General features: G+C 36.4%; 2 protein-coding genes across 13 annotated transcripts in view; both read right to left on the bottom strand.

Annotated features, from left to right (window-relative positions):
* Positions 1 to 15,891, bottom strand: part of LOC129732306 (protein tincar) — a 414,177-nt gene that overhangs the window by 250,668 nt on the left and 147,618 nt on the right. The gene's annotated exons all lie outside the window — the stretch shown is intronic.
* LOC129732307 (probable serine/threonine-protein kinase mps1) overlaps positions 1 to 15,891 on the bottom strand; it is a 32,683-nt gene that overhangs the window by 10,528 nt on the left and 6,264 nt on the right. The gene's annotated exons all lie outside the window — the stretch shown is intronic.

Here is a 15,891-nt window from a genome sequence, read left to right as displayed (position 1 = left end):
ACCAGAACAAATCGACTCCGACGTGTTTGAATCGCGGTTGAGTCTCCAGGGAACTGCAGACGATGCCCCTGTCAGTGCCAAAAATCTTCGTTTTATTGCATTTCGAAGCCAGCAGAACTACGTTCAGCCGATAGCACACATTCGATTGGAAGCAATTCACTTCCATCCATGCCAGGATGGACGTCGCGGAAGACAGGAAGGCAGGCACAAATCTAATTTAGGAAAGTCGAATTGCACCCACCCGGCTGCCCGGTTTGTGTGGAAGAAACGGGAGAAGGAAATCGAATTTTTTTTTGGGACGAGGTACACTGATGATGGTCTGACATTGAAGGAAGCGAAAAGCGTTGTTTATGGTTGTTTATGGAATGTTTGTTCAGATATGCTTTGTTCGTACCTGTACTGTAGTTAACTAAACAAACTCCAACAGTGGTCCCCCGGTTGTAATGGGTCAGCCACTGTGATTGATTACAGTGAAAAGTTTTCGTGCAAGGTATCATCGATTAATTAGGCTTGATAATTTAGTAGAGTTTTTCGTTGATTAGAACTAATTTAATCAGCACCACGATAAGAATCGAATACCGGTGAAACATTTTCATACGATAAATTCCGTAACAAACGAATCATTCATTTGAAAATCCACCAATATATAATTCTTATCATATCACTTTTTGGTATCACTAGAATTCAGCCGAACATTCCAAGTAAGTTACTAGTTCTTGAAAATCCGATGAGTCTAAAATGCAATTATTCATTTGAATGAAAAACCGTCCGGTGTCCGCGAAAACTATTTAAAGCAGAGTATTTGAGCAGAAAACAACCATAACTCACACAGAGAATCCTGAGTAAGAATTTCTAGGATACCTATAACTCGGTGATGGAATCGTGAAAGGAATCGTTTTTGCGTTAACGCATCTGTAAGCAATCCAATTGTACTGAAAATACGATATATGTTTTATGAAAAAATGTTGATTTTGTGGTCCTACACGTTGCAGTTTTAAAATTTCATCGTAAAACTTTGATGTGTATTATAATACATATAATGTTATGAAAGCGTTCTGGTTGAAGCAAACCTTTCGAGTCTTTGCACACAAAAAACACGAGTTGATAGCATAAAATATCAAAACAATGGTCGCAGTGGTCCAAATCTAAAGAAACACGAGTGGATCGGCCATTTTAGGTTATTTTTTAGAATTCGGGAGCAGTAAATGACGTTTGGGGTCATTTTCCGGTCTCTGGATGTCACCCTGATTCCAAAAATACACATTTTGTATGGTATTCGACCTCGTTTTATTAATTTGTTTTAAGGGCCACTAAAAGTCCCTATGAAATCTGTTCCAGAAGGTCTATTTCGAGTGCATATCTTCAGAATACTCAGAGCCATACAAATGGCCTGTGGAAGATATTTTATGAACTTTGAACCAAAAATTGTAAGATTCTGTTGAAATACTCATAAAAGTCCTTCCTTTCGAAACATATCCCTGGAAAACCGAATTTTCGGAGAAAGAGATAAGTTTTTCGGGGCAACGCTGACTTGAAAGTTGATAAGTTACTGATTTGTTAAGTGCCAAAACTAAATCGAAATCGGATGAAAATTGCAAAACTTACAAGAATTTTAATTCAATTTAATTATCCGAGTATTCTTCCCGGTACGTAAATGGTAAAACCATTAAGGTCCTTTCCTTTCACCCACCATTATTGCTAAAAAAATAAAGTGGTCAGACATTGCTATTTAATAAGTGCTTATATGTCACTTATTTTGATCACTTTTGGTTAAGGTGAACTATGACATTTCGCCTTAATGGAACCTAAAAAGGTTCCCGGATATCCCGTCGAGCACATAACGGCTAAAGTAAAAGATTAAGGGGGGACCCTACTCTAGAGGTCGAGAAATCATGAATTTTCATATTTTTTTTTTTGCTGTCTAGAGTAAAGTGAAGTGTTTGGCTATTTTGGCTATTGATTAAGGTATATTTAAAGATGTATTTTCCATGTCGTGAATGTAAATATAGTGAGTATTACACTGTTAGCAGCTGGAAACGTGGATGCTCTCTCTAAATCAGTACCTAACTGGTGGTACGTTTTTTTCAGCTTCTAGTAGACCGATCGGGCTGATTTTTTTTTTCAGTATATAGAAACATATTATCTATCTTGTTACGTAGCCGTTTTTGAAAATTCCCAAAAATTTCCAAAATGGCGGCCATTTTGGTAAAAAAATTGTTTTTTTTTTTCATGAAAAATCACTATTTAAAAAATCATAAAACATTGAAAAACTCAGATATCAAAAAACGGCTACGTAACAAGTTAGATAATCCATTTTTACATGTTAAAAAAAATTCAGCAAAATTGGTTCAGTAGATGCTGAGATTAACCACCAGTTGAAAAAACATGGTTTCGAGAGAAACGCTGCTAACAGCGTAATCCTCACTATATTTGTATCCAGAACGTGCAAAATATATCTTCAAATATACCTTAATAAATAGCCACAATATCCGAACACATCACTCTACTCTAAGCATCCGAAAAAAAAATACGAAAATTTATTATTTTTCGACTTTCCAGAGTAGGGCCCCCCCTTAAGCACAGACTAACAGACGTAACACTGGAACCTAGGTTCATCGTCACAAAAAAACGATCATTTCAATTTCCCAATCTAATAACTGTCTTCGCATGACAACGCCGCTTGGGGCGCTGTCTTGCAATCTCATACATATTTTGTGGTTCCCCATTTGACACATGCCGTAACGCTAGCGCTGATGTCAAAATACATGACGCAGCGCGAACACGGCAGCAGATGGTGCTAGTGTTACTAACGTAAAGTACTGGAATCGTCCGAACGATGATTTTATTGAAAATTTGTTCGAAGTGTTATGTCTGTTAGTCTGTGGATTAAGTTTGTCCGGGTGTTTCCAATTTTGAAAATTCTTAAAGGTGAAAGCTTTCGAATCCGACGGATTCTCCTTTAAGAATCTTGGTCTCATTGACAGTGCAAATTCAGGAATTATTTTTTCAAGATTCATTATCGAGAACGCCCCCGATTCCCATGTGAGGAATCCTAGGGAATCTATGCGAAACTTCGGCCGGAAACAATTTACAAAAAATTATAGCAAAGTGATAGAAGGAAACTCGGCCAATAGCCTATTATTCCAACGACAAAAGTGATTCCTCAAAACACTCCATATGAAGCTTATTCAAAGGCACCAGATCGAATTTGGAGGAAAAGTTATTTCAATTTGTTGATTTTTAAAAATCAGATTTTACACAAGGAAGCCCTTTTTCTATGTTGATCAGATCCAATGAGATAGAAGATTAGAGGAAACAAGCTTAACGGGTTTAATGATTATGAATGAGCACAAATTTATTGTTTTAAGAAAAAAAAATCAGCCGATAGATTTTTATTGACAATACATACATCATGTATTTTGTATTCTGTAAGAAACTATGTAAATTTTTTCTACCCTAAAATATTTTTTCCTACACATTTGACATTTTACAACCAAAAAAAAAAATCAACACTATGTGCTACAGGGGTAGAAGAACGTTGTATATCGTTGAATAATTCAGGAACTTTCGACACCTTCTCTTAAAAACGGCTGAAAAAAAACTTAAAGAAAGTTTAGGTTGAAAGTTCTTTTAAATTTTGACGTAGAACTGCGCCTTACGGCAGCATTCTACGATAGCCCCGCCAAATAGAATAAGCAAAAACATCGAGAGCGTCGCGAAAGTTTCCAATTTCAAATGTTTCTAATTTAGCCAATTTTAAAAACTTTTTTTTGGTCTTGCAGCAATCGATTGTAGAATTAGTAAAGCATCCGCCAAAATACGGAATATTGTGTAATTTTATGATGCTAACTATTTTACTATACATACTATTGGAAAATGTAGAACCTTGTTTTGAACGCAGATATCGACCAACCATTGAGTATTTCTAAAATTATGATGTTCATAGACCGGAATCAACTCAAGACGCCATTTTGAGATTCAAGATTGGAACTTCCGATATACGGAAAACAGCCAAAGATAGCCAAATACCACCTAAAATAGGTATTCCAGGCATTAGACTCCAGAGTCCAGAAACTCTATTTTTCGAGAGCCATGCATGTCCAGACGGATGTTTCATTGCTGCTTGATAAAAATTATTAGCATGAGCATGACGGTCTATAATAACATAAGCCCAAGCAGAAAAGCCCAAACCACCCGACCTCAGCGCTATGTAAAAATAATTGACTTAGCAATATAAACGCGCACTACTGTGATTGTAACTTCTTCAGTTTGCATCGTGAAGTGAATAGACCCCTGAATTACGATGCAAGTAATTCAAAGTTCCGAGGTAAGTGATGCATCACCAATCTACAATATCTACAATAAGCTACCCCAAACTATATTAAGCAAACTTTGACGTTTATTTTGCTCTCGCAATTGAATTGAATCAGTCGTTTACCTAACAGTTTATGGGTTTAATAGCCTAACTACCAGATCATTTTTGAAAAAAATAACGAGTTCCCACTGAAGTTGCTGAACATAGGTGGATGACCAGGTTTCATTCACTTTGTTGATTTTTGCTCACATTTCCTCCTCTACCTGTCAAACGTCTGGTAGAAAGACTCTCACACACAGAGTGAGTAACATACCGCATTTAGTCATAGAGCATTTCAGTCGTAGAGTTTATTTTCACTTACAATGATCGCATGCAGAGTAAACAATTGTTTTCTCTGTTAGTTTAAGAGGGAGCAGTTCTCATACGCATTCTCAGTTGATAGGTGAGAAGTTGGCCAAAGAACAAAACATGTAGGTTCCCATTGCAGCCACATCCCAACAGTTTTTGAATTTAATAATATAGGAAGACTCAGAACTCGCCATGAGTGTGTATTCTCCAGAACATTCAATTTTTTACTGTTTCTGTGTGCGACAGACAGGGCCGTCTGAACAGTAACGCAACTCACAGATGTTCACTGAGCGATTCATTTGCGTGTACATGAGCTATTTATAAGAGTTTCACTGGGCTTTTGCTCTGTCAAATGAAGAGCGTTTATTCATCAGAGAAACTATTACTCTTCGCTCTCTCAACAGCAGATGGTTTGATGCACATCAAACCAAAAGTAATGAAAATAGTTTTCAATTAGTTTCAAAATATTTGAAGTAATATTTTTAGGGCTTGAAAATGCAGAACCTGACACTTAATTTAATTTATATTATTATTGCTTGAATACTCCTTTAAATTAAAAGTCATTTTTGTAAATAAACATGGACACATAAAACATAAGAATGTAAAAGGCCATAACATTTGAAAATAGACAAAACTTGAAAAAATGTATCAAAACTATTAAATCCTTTTAAAAATCTCAATAAAATTCAACTAGTAACCGTAACAAAAAAAAATTGTATGGCAAAAAGGCTTATAATTGCTGGGAAAATAGAGACCAGCATAAGATCAAAAATTTGCTCAAGTTGTTTCAAAGATCTTTAATAAAAACACTTTTTGAGGTTAAAAAACTTAAAAAAAAAATTCACTATAAAATTAATAAATTCAAATTATTGTGAATAAAAATTCTGGAACACTAGAAGCGGGATCAGAAAACAATAAACAAGTTTCTTATTGAGACCGCAAAGGCAACAATTGATTCAAAGTATCAATTGTATTGTAATAAAGTCCGTAAAAGATTAAGAACCTCAGTATAAAATTAGTTCCAAAACAGAGATTAAAGAAAGTAAAAGTGATTTCAATTACACTACCCAAAAATTGTTAAAACTTTGAAAGTGACCTAGGCGTTATTCACAAATTACGTAAGGGTTTTGGGGGAGAATGGGGGTATCCAAATTAAGAATGCTTACGAAGGGGGAGAGAGGGGTTCAAGAAAATCTTACGTAAGATAGAAAATTTTAAAAAAACTAAAAAAAATTAATAAAACTAAAAAAAATTTTTTTTGATTATTTCTCGCTGCGATCTCAACAGTACCATGGGAAAGCAGTGAATTCACCATCGCTGAATGATTATGGGCTTTACTTCGTTCCTATTCAATTTTAAATTTTATTTACTTTAACATGCTATTAACTGAATGTTTTGTTTTTATCCTCTACGAATACACTATAAGTAAAAAAATGTTTTAAATCTTCGAAAATAATTTTTCGATAAAACAGAAAATCTTACGTAAGATTCGTGGGGGGAAGGGGGGTAATGCCAAATCTTACTAAGTCTTATTATGGGGGAAGAGAGGGGGGGTCGAAAATTTCGAAAAAAGCCCTTACATAATTTATGGATGACGCCTTACAGCTTTGTGGTTGCACAAATAAAAACCTATACACTGAAAAAAATATATATTTTTCAGAAAAATGAAAAAAAAAACTATTTTCGATCTACAAGAGATTTTGTTTTTCTATTTTATGTTTGTAATGAAAATTTCAAATTACAGCAAAACTTTTGGTTAAACTTTCAAGCTACAGAAATAGGGAACACTTTTTATCTTTTCCCCTTTTTTATTATAAGCTGTTTAGAAAAATCAAATTTCAATGACGGTAAATCATTCTTGTAATTATTTAAATTAAACACGGAAAAATTTCACAGGAATTGCCACAGAACTCCGAAAAATTGCAGGAAGCAATGCACACCAAAGATGTTCTAAACTGCCCGACAAAGATTCTGGGAAGGAGTTCTGAAGCGTCGAACTGCAATGATGTTCGGTATTCCTGAAACTGCACAAACTCACACACACAATTCAATCCATTTTGGTACTGAGAGATTTATAATTGACAGTCGCATATTTTTGAAATTAGTCATAACTCTAAGCACTCTTATCCTTGTTACTTTAGAAGCAATAACTAGAAATTCTGCCTTTTGTAATAGATTTGTTACTTAAAAAGTAATAATATTCTTCTCCAGGCAAGTAACAACACATACTGTCATGTGTTTCGCATATGTTACGAGCAGTGTTGCCACATTTCCATCTGTACTGGAAGCTGAAAAATCTTTTCATCTGTACTTTTTCCGGAAAAAATCCGTACCAAAATCTGTACCACTGGTCCATAAGTTTTATGTTGTAAATTAAAAAAAACTTCAACGATGTTTGTTCATTATTTTAAGAAAACTGTGACTACATTATTTTTCTTAATATTAACTCTGATCAACTACCCCGCATAATCAATAACCATAAAACGTGCCTAACAACTAGTTCGGGTTATAGTCCCGACTTTATGGGGTATCGTTAAACCATATGGATTATCATCCGTTTATGCGGGAGCTCGATTATCAGTAAAAGTTTTCACACTTAAGAATGGCTCTCGAGCTCGGCGATGCATCATTACCTATATTTCGGATATTTTGTGCCAAAATTTCAGTTAGGCTGAACCGAGATTTACGAAATCATGTAATAGCTGCCATTTTTTCAACCGAGTAGTGTCATTCTCGGCAGCGAATTACCGAGAATTGACAGTAAATTCTAAGTGTGTGGATTGCAAGATCGCATTCATTGTATCGTTGCAGAGTCTGTTAAAAAGTATTGTCTAATCTATTCAACCATTTAAAAAATCTGTACTTATCTGTACTTTTTCTTGAAAATCTGTAATCTGTACGGTACAGATTCTGTACCGAAAAACCCGAGAAAATCTGTACATTTCCAGATAAATCTGTACAGTTGGAAACAGTGGTTACGAGATCAAGAATATGGCCGTTTCCACACCATTGGTTCCCTTTTGATGATTTCATTAACTAAAAGGTAGTAAAATTCATCTCCAGTCAACAAACAACACATAGACCTTCCTATCTGCGCTAGTATTAGTGGTCGATTTCACTAATACAAGTTTAATTTTGGTTGCAAATAACCAACACGCTGGTAGTAACAAAAAATATTCTCCTGCCCCGAGCTTTTATTCAAGTTGTAAGCCGATTTTTAGTTTTATTTCATCTGGTTTTCCACTAAAACAAAGTTTTGCCTTTCTCCTAGAAAGGTATAGCAATCACTGGAAAAACCAAAGGTATAAAAGTGCTCAAAAGAGTCGAATCTCGTATATCAATCGACTTAGTTTGACGAGCTGAGCGTTTTCTGTATGTGTGTGTGTATGTGTGTGTGTATGTAACGCTATCCCAATCTCACTCGATTTTCTCAGAGATGGCTTGACCGATCTTCATGAAATTAATTGCAAATGAGAGGTCTAGTTGCCCCATGAGACTCTATTGAATTTCATTGCAATCGGATTTTTAGTTTAGAGGTTATGTTCAAAAATGTGAAAATCACGAAACATTAATATCTCAGAAACTACTCAACCGATTTTAACAAAATTGATTTTGAATGAACGAGCTACTTAAAAACCCCTCAACTTTTGAGTTTCATGAACATTGAACGTGTGGTTCAGAAGTTATTCAAAGAAACGTGTTATGGAGAGTGTTTAATCTCACTCATGTTTCTCAGAGATGGCTGAGCCGATTTTCACAAAATCAGTGTCATTTGGAAGGTCTAATTACCCCATAAGACCCTATTGATTTTTTTTGCAATCGGACTATTACTTTGCCTGTTATGTTTAAAAATGTGAAATCCAGCTTTGAAAAGAAACATATTCCGAAAACTACTTAAACTCAATCAAAGAAATAGTTATCGGTTTCCGTTATACTCTACTAAATTTTTTGGAAATAAATATTGAAATTCAGTCCGCAAATATATATTTCGACTGTGACGTACAGTCTTCCTAAGTGCTTATGTGGACTAGTAAAGAGCAAAGCGTAAATCTTGTTTTTTTTATTTGTAGTAGGTAAAAATGAAAATTTAGCACCCTTAATTGGAGTTAAGTAGGGAATTATGCGGTCGATTGTTTACCGTACCATGTCTGGGGTTTTTGGGAAGCAGATTGAATAGCCATGAGGGGTTTCTAGATTTTACTTAAACTCACTCACTTTTCTCAGAGATGGCTGGACCGATTTCAATAAATTATATGCAAATGAAAGTTCTAGTTGCCCCATAAGACCCTATTTAATTTCATTGTAATTGGATTTTTATTTTAGAGGTTATGTTTAAAAATGTAAAAATCACGAAACATCAATATCTCAGAAACCACACAATCGATTTCAAAAAAATTGGTATCAAATAAACGGGCTATCTTAAAAACCCTTAACTTTTGAATTTTATATAGATTGAACGTGTGGTTCAAAAGCTATGAAAAGTAACGTCTTCTGAATACTGTTTTATTTCACTCATGTTTCTCAGAGATGGCTGAACCTATTTCCACAAAATCAGTTTCATTTGGAAGGTCTAATTACCCCATAAGACCCTATTGATTATTTTTGCAATCGGAATATTACTTTGCCTGTTATGTTTAAAAATGTGAAATCTAGCTATGAAAAGAAACATATTTCGAAGAATACAGAAACTCACTCACTTTTCTCAGGGATGGCTGAACCGATTTTCACGAAATAAGTGTCAAATGAAAGGTCTAGCTGACTCATAACACCCTATTGAATTTTACTGTAATCGAACTGTAACTTCGTCTGTAATGTACCGAATTGTGAAAATCACGGAACTTCATTATCTCATAAAGTACACAACCGATTTGATCAATAGTATTATCAGATGAACAGGCTAGTTAAGGGTTAACTGATGAATTATGATTTAACACGTGGTTTCAATGTTTGGCTGCCCAATACGTTCCCATTTCATTTGATTATAATCGAACTAAGCAACCATTATGTATTAAATTGTTAATGAAACAACGAAATTCTATTATCTCAAAGATTACACGACTTATTTGAACATCACTAGTGTCATACGAGCGGGGAGTCCCCGTAGTGTTGGTGCTTAGGTGGAGATAGATGGGGAACGATTTGAAGTGGTTGACGAATTCGTTTATCTTGGTACGCTTGTGACATGCGACAACGATATGAGCCGTGAAGTGAAACGACGAGTTGCAGCTGCGAACAGGGCTTTCTACGGACTCCGTAACCAGCTAAGGTCCCGTAGTTTGCAAACTAGCACAAAACTAGCGCTGTATCGACGAGTGCTCGGAGTTTTTGAGCGTAAAGTTCTGCGATCGATACTTGGTGGTAAATTGGAAGGTGGAGTGTGGCGCAGACGCATGAATCACGAGTTGTACCAGGTATTTAAACATGCTGATATAGTGAAGGTAATACAGCGGGGCAGGCTTCAGTGGGCTGGACACGTAGCCAGGATGCCTGACGAGAGAGCCGCCAAAACTATCTTCAGTAGAGAACCAGAAAGAGGCCGTCGACTCCGTGGTAGGCCTCGCACGCGGTGGATGTGCGCGGTGAAAGAAGATGTACGATCTGCTGGTGTACGGGGAGACTGGAGAACGGCTACCCAAGACAGAAGAAGCTGGACATCTCTAATTCGTTCGGCCCTAGACCGGTGAACGGTCCGTTAGCTAAAAAAGTAAAGTAAAGTAAGTGTCATACGAACGAGTCTTCTCTCAAACTTACAAAAAACAAACTTCATAACAATTTGATATGTGGTTCAAAAGTTATGGAAAGAGAAGAAATTCTAAGGCTATTTAAAAATAAACCTGCTCTGATCAATATATGTGGCCACAATATAATTTAAATGTGGTATCGTACCATTCGAATGTTCCCAGTATCGCACGTGATTGAATTGTTCGAAATTAAGAGTCATTTCTTTTGTTTCGCTATTTTTTGAGCATTTACATTACATCAAATTTCATATTTTATACTTCTATTACAACATCATTATTTTAGAACCCAAAAAGTGAATACACATTTATTGGATTGAAGCGTTCATGTAAATCTATTTTTACAAATGATAAGTTTGAATGAGAAAGGCTGGGTCTGACCGCTAGGTGGATTAATTTAGGTTTTTAAAACAGGTAACACTAATGAACTAGGATTCATAAGTGCAATATTTTTCGAAATTTAATATCAGCTGATTTTTTGGTTGAAAACAAATCGATTTTAAGGATACAGACTAAGTCTGTATTGGTGAGATCTGGCGTAGAAAGCTCTATACTGACCACTCCAAATCATCCGGTGTGCGAGTATCAGTTTGTTCGTCATACGCGTTCCTAGTAGAGAGAAAATATGACAAGAGCTACCAGGTATACTTTTTTCTCCCTCATGCAACGTTGATAATTACAAAGACTTTTTTGTATGCTTTTTAAAATCACATTACAATCTGTAAACTGCGTTAGGGAAAAAACCCAATCATAGGCTGGCTTTCTGCAAGCGTGTGCAAGTCATGCTAAAAACACACTCATCGCTTCATGAAAACTTATTTGGACCTGTTTTATTATACAAAACTCGTGAACCTCTATGTAGCAAACCCATATTTACATTTTCGGCAACTCTGGTATGTGTGAATAAAGGAGACTGAAATCGACCAGATCGCTGCATCAATACAAATGCAGCGAGTGGAGTCTCGCTAAACATGCATTCCGGCTCTTGTTGTATATTTCACTGCAACAACGCATACAACCGCGTGTCTTTTATTTTATTACTTTTAGTTTCCTACCCTTTTTCTCTAATGCGCGGACTTTAAACACAAAAGGTAATAAAATATTGCACTAAAGTAATGAAATCTTGCTCGTTTGTGTTAGGTGTAGTAATTTCAATGTTTATGTTTCATTGAGACCCCTCGACCCATTCAGTCTAATAACAACAATAACTACAGTAAAAAACAACCTAACCATAAAATGCAGGGAGTTATTTTGATGAAAAGCGTAGGAATAACATAATAAATCATCTTTCCAGTTAAAATTTATAACAAAATATGTAAGTTAATATACTGTAGAATCAATATGCCCTGCCTGAGCACCAAAAAGTAACATAATCAAAGTTTACTCAACATTAATGATAATTGTTGGCCCTAAACACACCCTCGCTTTCCTAAACGCGCGTTGGAAAATCGATTGAGGACTTTGCGAAGTTAATCGAAGTTTAATTAGACTCGAACTCTGTAATTGAGTAGAAAACTTGATGAATCGTAAGACGAAAGCCCCTTCACCCTTGTTTACCCGATTGACAGTGAAGGATTTAGGCAGTAGAATGTTGCTGTGAACGAACTCGTCCGATCGACCGCACCGACATGATGGAGCATCAAAACAGCAGTAATTCATCTGATTAATTCAGAGCAAACAATTTGCCAATGTACGTTCTGGCAAACCAAAAATTCACACTTCATTTGAACTAGGCCGAATGAGACGGATTGGGTTCGCTAAGAAAACAGAAGAGAGGAACAGTTCAGGGGTTGCGAAGATAGAGCGAACTTGATAAAAGTGTCGTTCGGCTAAAAACCCCTGAAGTTGAGAAATGGCACTTCGCCTTAGAACGGACAGCAGGAAATGGAAATGAGATTCCAGCACGACATGTAGCAGAAAAGGGAAGGTGGGAGATTTATAGCAATTGGCCAGTCACGGGGACTTTCCTTCGATTGCACGAAGTTTGCTATGTCGTGCTGAGAGACAAAAGAACTTACCCTTTCGTTTACAAGAGGGTTCTAAGGGAGGTAAGGCTATTAGATTTGTTTAGGCAACTGGAAAAAAAGTGCTTTTTGGAAGTTCTATCCGATAAGGTCATCGGAGGTGAGATAAGTACGCTTTTTTGGAATTTGAATAATTTGAAAAGGAGGCAAGATTTAAATGTTTTTTATGACCGACATGGAAATGAAGTGAATGACTGGTCACATTCGAACATACTTGAAACTTGACCTGAAATATATGTGGCAAATTCATTCCCGACTAAATTTAGTCATTTCAAAGCAAAAACCAGTATACTCAGCTAATGACGGGGGTCGGGGAGAGTCGCGACAACATAAATTTCAACTCCAGTCTAACCCCCATATTTTAGCATGCAGCTCCATGGTGCACCCAAAGGCCACAGGCACTTCGGTGCCTCGGTCAATGAGCTTCCAGTCACGATGTAGTGCTTCGAATTTGCACCAAGCTGAACAACAACAAGTTGGTGCAGGAGGCAGATTCTCGCTGTCAGAACCGATAAAATATATAGTTTTGTTTTCCAGCCTTTCACCATTTTATCCAGTGCAAGCAGCAGAACGCTAGTAATGGGGAAATTTAGAGTAGCGAAACTCCCACTCAGCACGAAGTTGTCAGACGAACGGGGTGGTGCAGCGTCGTTCGGGCCAGGAACTCTAAAACTGTCGCATTCTGCAATCATGCCATTAATATTAAGTAGCTTTTCCCCGCTTATATCATTCCATCGCACTTATCTTCGGATAGTGAGAAACTCCACTTGATAGCTGCAAGCAGTTTCCTGACATCATAGCTATGCCGATTATGCACGTTTCCGGATTTCCCCGCCTCGACGCCGAGTGACGATGTTGAGAAAAGTTCTACCAAAGTTTTACCGAAGCCACGATGTGGCACATAAATTAAGCATTGGTTTGTCAGGGCCCATGATGTGCCCTATATGATGAAAAATGCAGTGTCAAGTGTGAAAAAAGCTCCCATGGAGGCAAAAAAAAAGAACACGTAATCATGAGTTTCTCGTCATCGGCTTACAACTTGTACAATCTTCCGCCGGAAATCACTACCCCAAGCTATTTGGATTAGTGTTGATGATATGACGACCTGTTTGTGTAGATTTTTTTTACCTCACAAGGATAAGGTGAGATTGGTTGACTTCTTCAGGAATTAAAGATGAAGTTCCTCAGAAGTTGTTCTATTATTATACTTGTAAAACTCGACACAGTTCTCAGCGATAGATTAAATCAAAATTAAACAATTTACGTGGAAGAGGTAAATTGCCCTTATCATTAAAAAATGTTGCATTTTCTTCAAATCATTGAACAAAGCGAAGCAAAATGTTAGTACATTTAAATCATAAAAATGATGTGTATCAATGCCGATTTGGGAACTACATGTATCTAGCCTACTCCAACCGGAAAATATCTACTAATCAAGAAATTATTTTAAGTACTTGTTGGATGCTAACCATTAAGCAGGAGTTTATTTACCTTTGTTTAAAATTGACTATGCATCGACCATCTCCGATTTCGACCAAAATTTGTGAGTCGTTGTATTTCGAGCCGGAACTCATAAGCACAAAGTGTTGTACCGTTTGGTGGACCCCTCGGCCAATGGGACTGCTTCCATTTTTTTCGAATTAAGCAAAATACTTTTTTTATTTTGTGAATATTTCGGGACCCTGAAGAGCTACTGGTGATATTGATATATCATTTTGAAGACGAATCGAACAACGAGATCAATTTTTTTCGGCAGTGTTGCCAATATGCATTTTTTTAGATTCAAAACTTAATTTGCAATTTCCTTAAAATACCCCCCCTTCGATTTTGATTTTGACCAAGCCAATGTATTTAGCAGACGACTTTACATAGGAATCACTTATCAGCAAAAAACAAAATGTAGCGTTCCAGAGATACAGCACTTTCAAAATTGCAAGATTTTGGATTTTGTCTACGCACGAAAACGCTTTTACATAAATTGCTGCAATCTTAATGGTATCCTAGCAGGCGTTTGTGTAATCGAAGAGATGTACCTTAGAGCATCCGTTAATGATGTATCGCAAAAAATCCCGCTCTAGAATCATTTTCACGAAAGGTTACAGGAGAGTTTTGGCTACACTTTTCGTATTTAAATTCAAACTGTTTTTTGTTAAATGTAGACTTTTGTCCATGACTCGAATTTTGAAACCAACTTGTGACATTGTTAATAGCGTGAAAAAAATGCTGATTTCAGAATTCATTTCATAATTTTGCATATTTACATTCAAGACCACATGTTCAAACAAATCTCCGAACGCATCCAAAATATTTTATCATAACCGAATATCTTAATTTGCTCATATCATAGCACGTCATAGAGCAAGTAACTCTATCATAACATTTATCCGCCTATGTTCTTCTTCTTATTCTTCTTCTTACCCAGGATTAGAGCGGAGGTGGATTTTTCTGTTCTGTTTATTTGACACAGGCTTCGCAGTCACTGATTCCTACTGATAATAACAGTCTTCTTCCGAGCCGGGACTCGAATATGCAACGACTAGCAGTTTTGTGACGAAATTTGACGAGGAGGAGGCCAGGGGGAGGGGGAGGGTCAAGCCAAGCTACGTAGCAAATATGAAATTGAAAAATTTGGATTTATCCTATTTTTTTTACGGCTTTGCATATTTATGGTCATTTTTAATTCTTTGTCTTGTCTTATTCATTTATGATACAATGTATGTTTTTAGTAATAAAGTTTGCAAGTCATTGGGGTAAGATGAGGGTGGGGGGCGTGGTGAGGAGTTCGTTATAATTCTACGAAATTATCTATAGAGGTCTGACTTTGTGACGAAATGCTACGGTGGAAGAGGGGAAAGGGGGTAAAAATAATTCAAAAAAAAAAAACTACGTCATTTATGCATGCTTCCTTAGTAGCTAGTAAACCTAATCACGTAAGCTGCTGTGATAACCAATACCGTTTTCCAGCGACACAAATTTGTTTTAGATACAATCCAATTAAACACACCATCTTCAAGAATGAAATGACTGCACACGTGAGACACATTGTTTACAATTTTGAAATCATAGCAAACCTTAAATTAGGAAAAAACATGACCATTCGCCTGTTAGGAAACGGTTTTAAATTGAGAGAGGATAATTTCTACAATGTGATAAACCAATAAAATGAAGATTCATGTGAAAAGTGTTACCAAAACGAGATTTTTTGCGTTACATTATTAACGGATGCTCCTCTAAGCAACAACTCTTCGATTACACAAACGCCTGCTAGGATACCATAAGGATAGTGGCAGTTTATGTAGAAGCGCTTTCGTGCGAAGACAAAATCAATTTGCAATTTTGAAAATGCTCTATCTCTGGAACGCTACATTTTGTTTTTTGCTGATAAGTGATTCCTATGTAAAATCGTCTGCTAAACACATTGGCGTGGTCAAAATCAAAATCGAAGGGGGTTTTTTTGAGTAAATTG

The sequence above is a fragment of the Wyeomyia smithii genome, chromosome 3, assembly GCF_029784165.1.
Source record: "Wyeomyia smithii strain HCP4-BCI-WySm-NY-G18 chromosome 3, ASM2978416v1, whole genome shotgun sequence".
NCBI classification, from domain to species: domain Eukaryota; kingdom Metazoa; phylum Arthropoda; class Insecta; order Diptera; family Culicidae; genus Wyeomyia; species Wyeomyia smithii.
The sequence above is the reverse complement of the archived record's forward strand: the minus strand, read 5'-3'. Positions and strand labels throughout refer to the sequence as shown.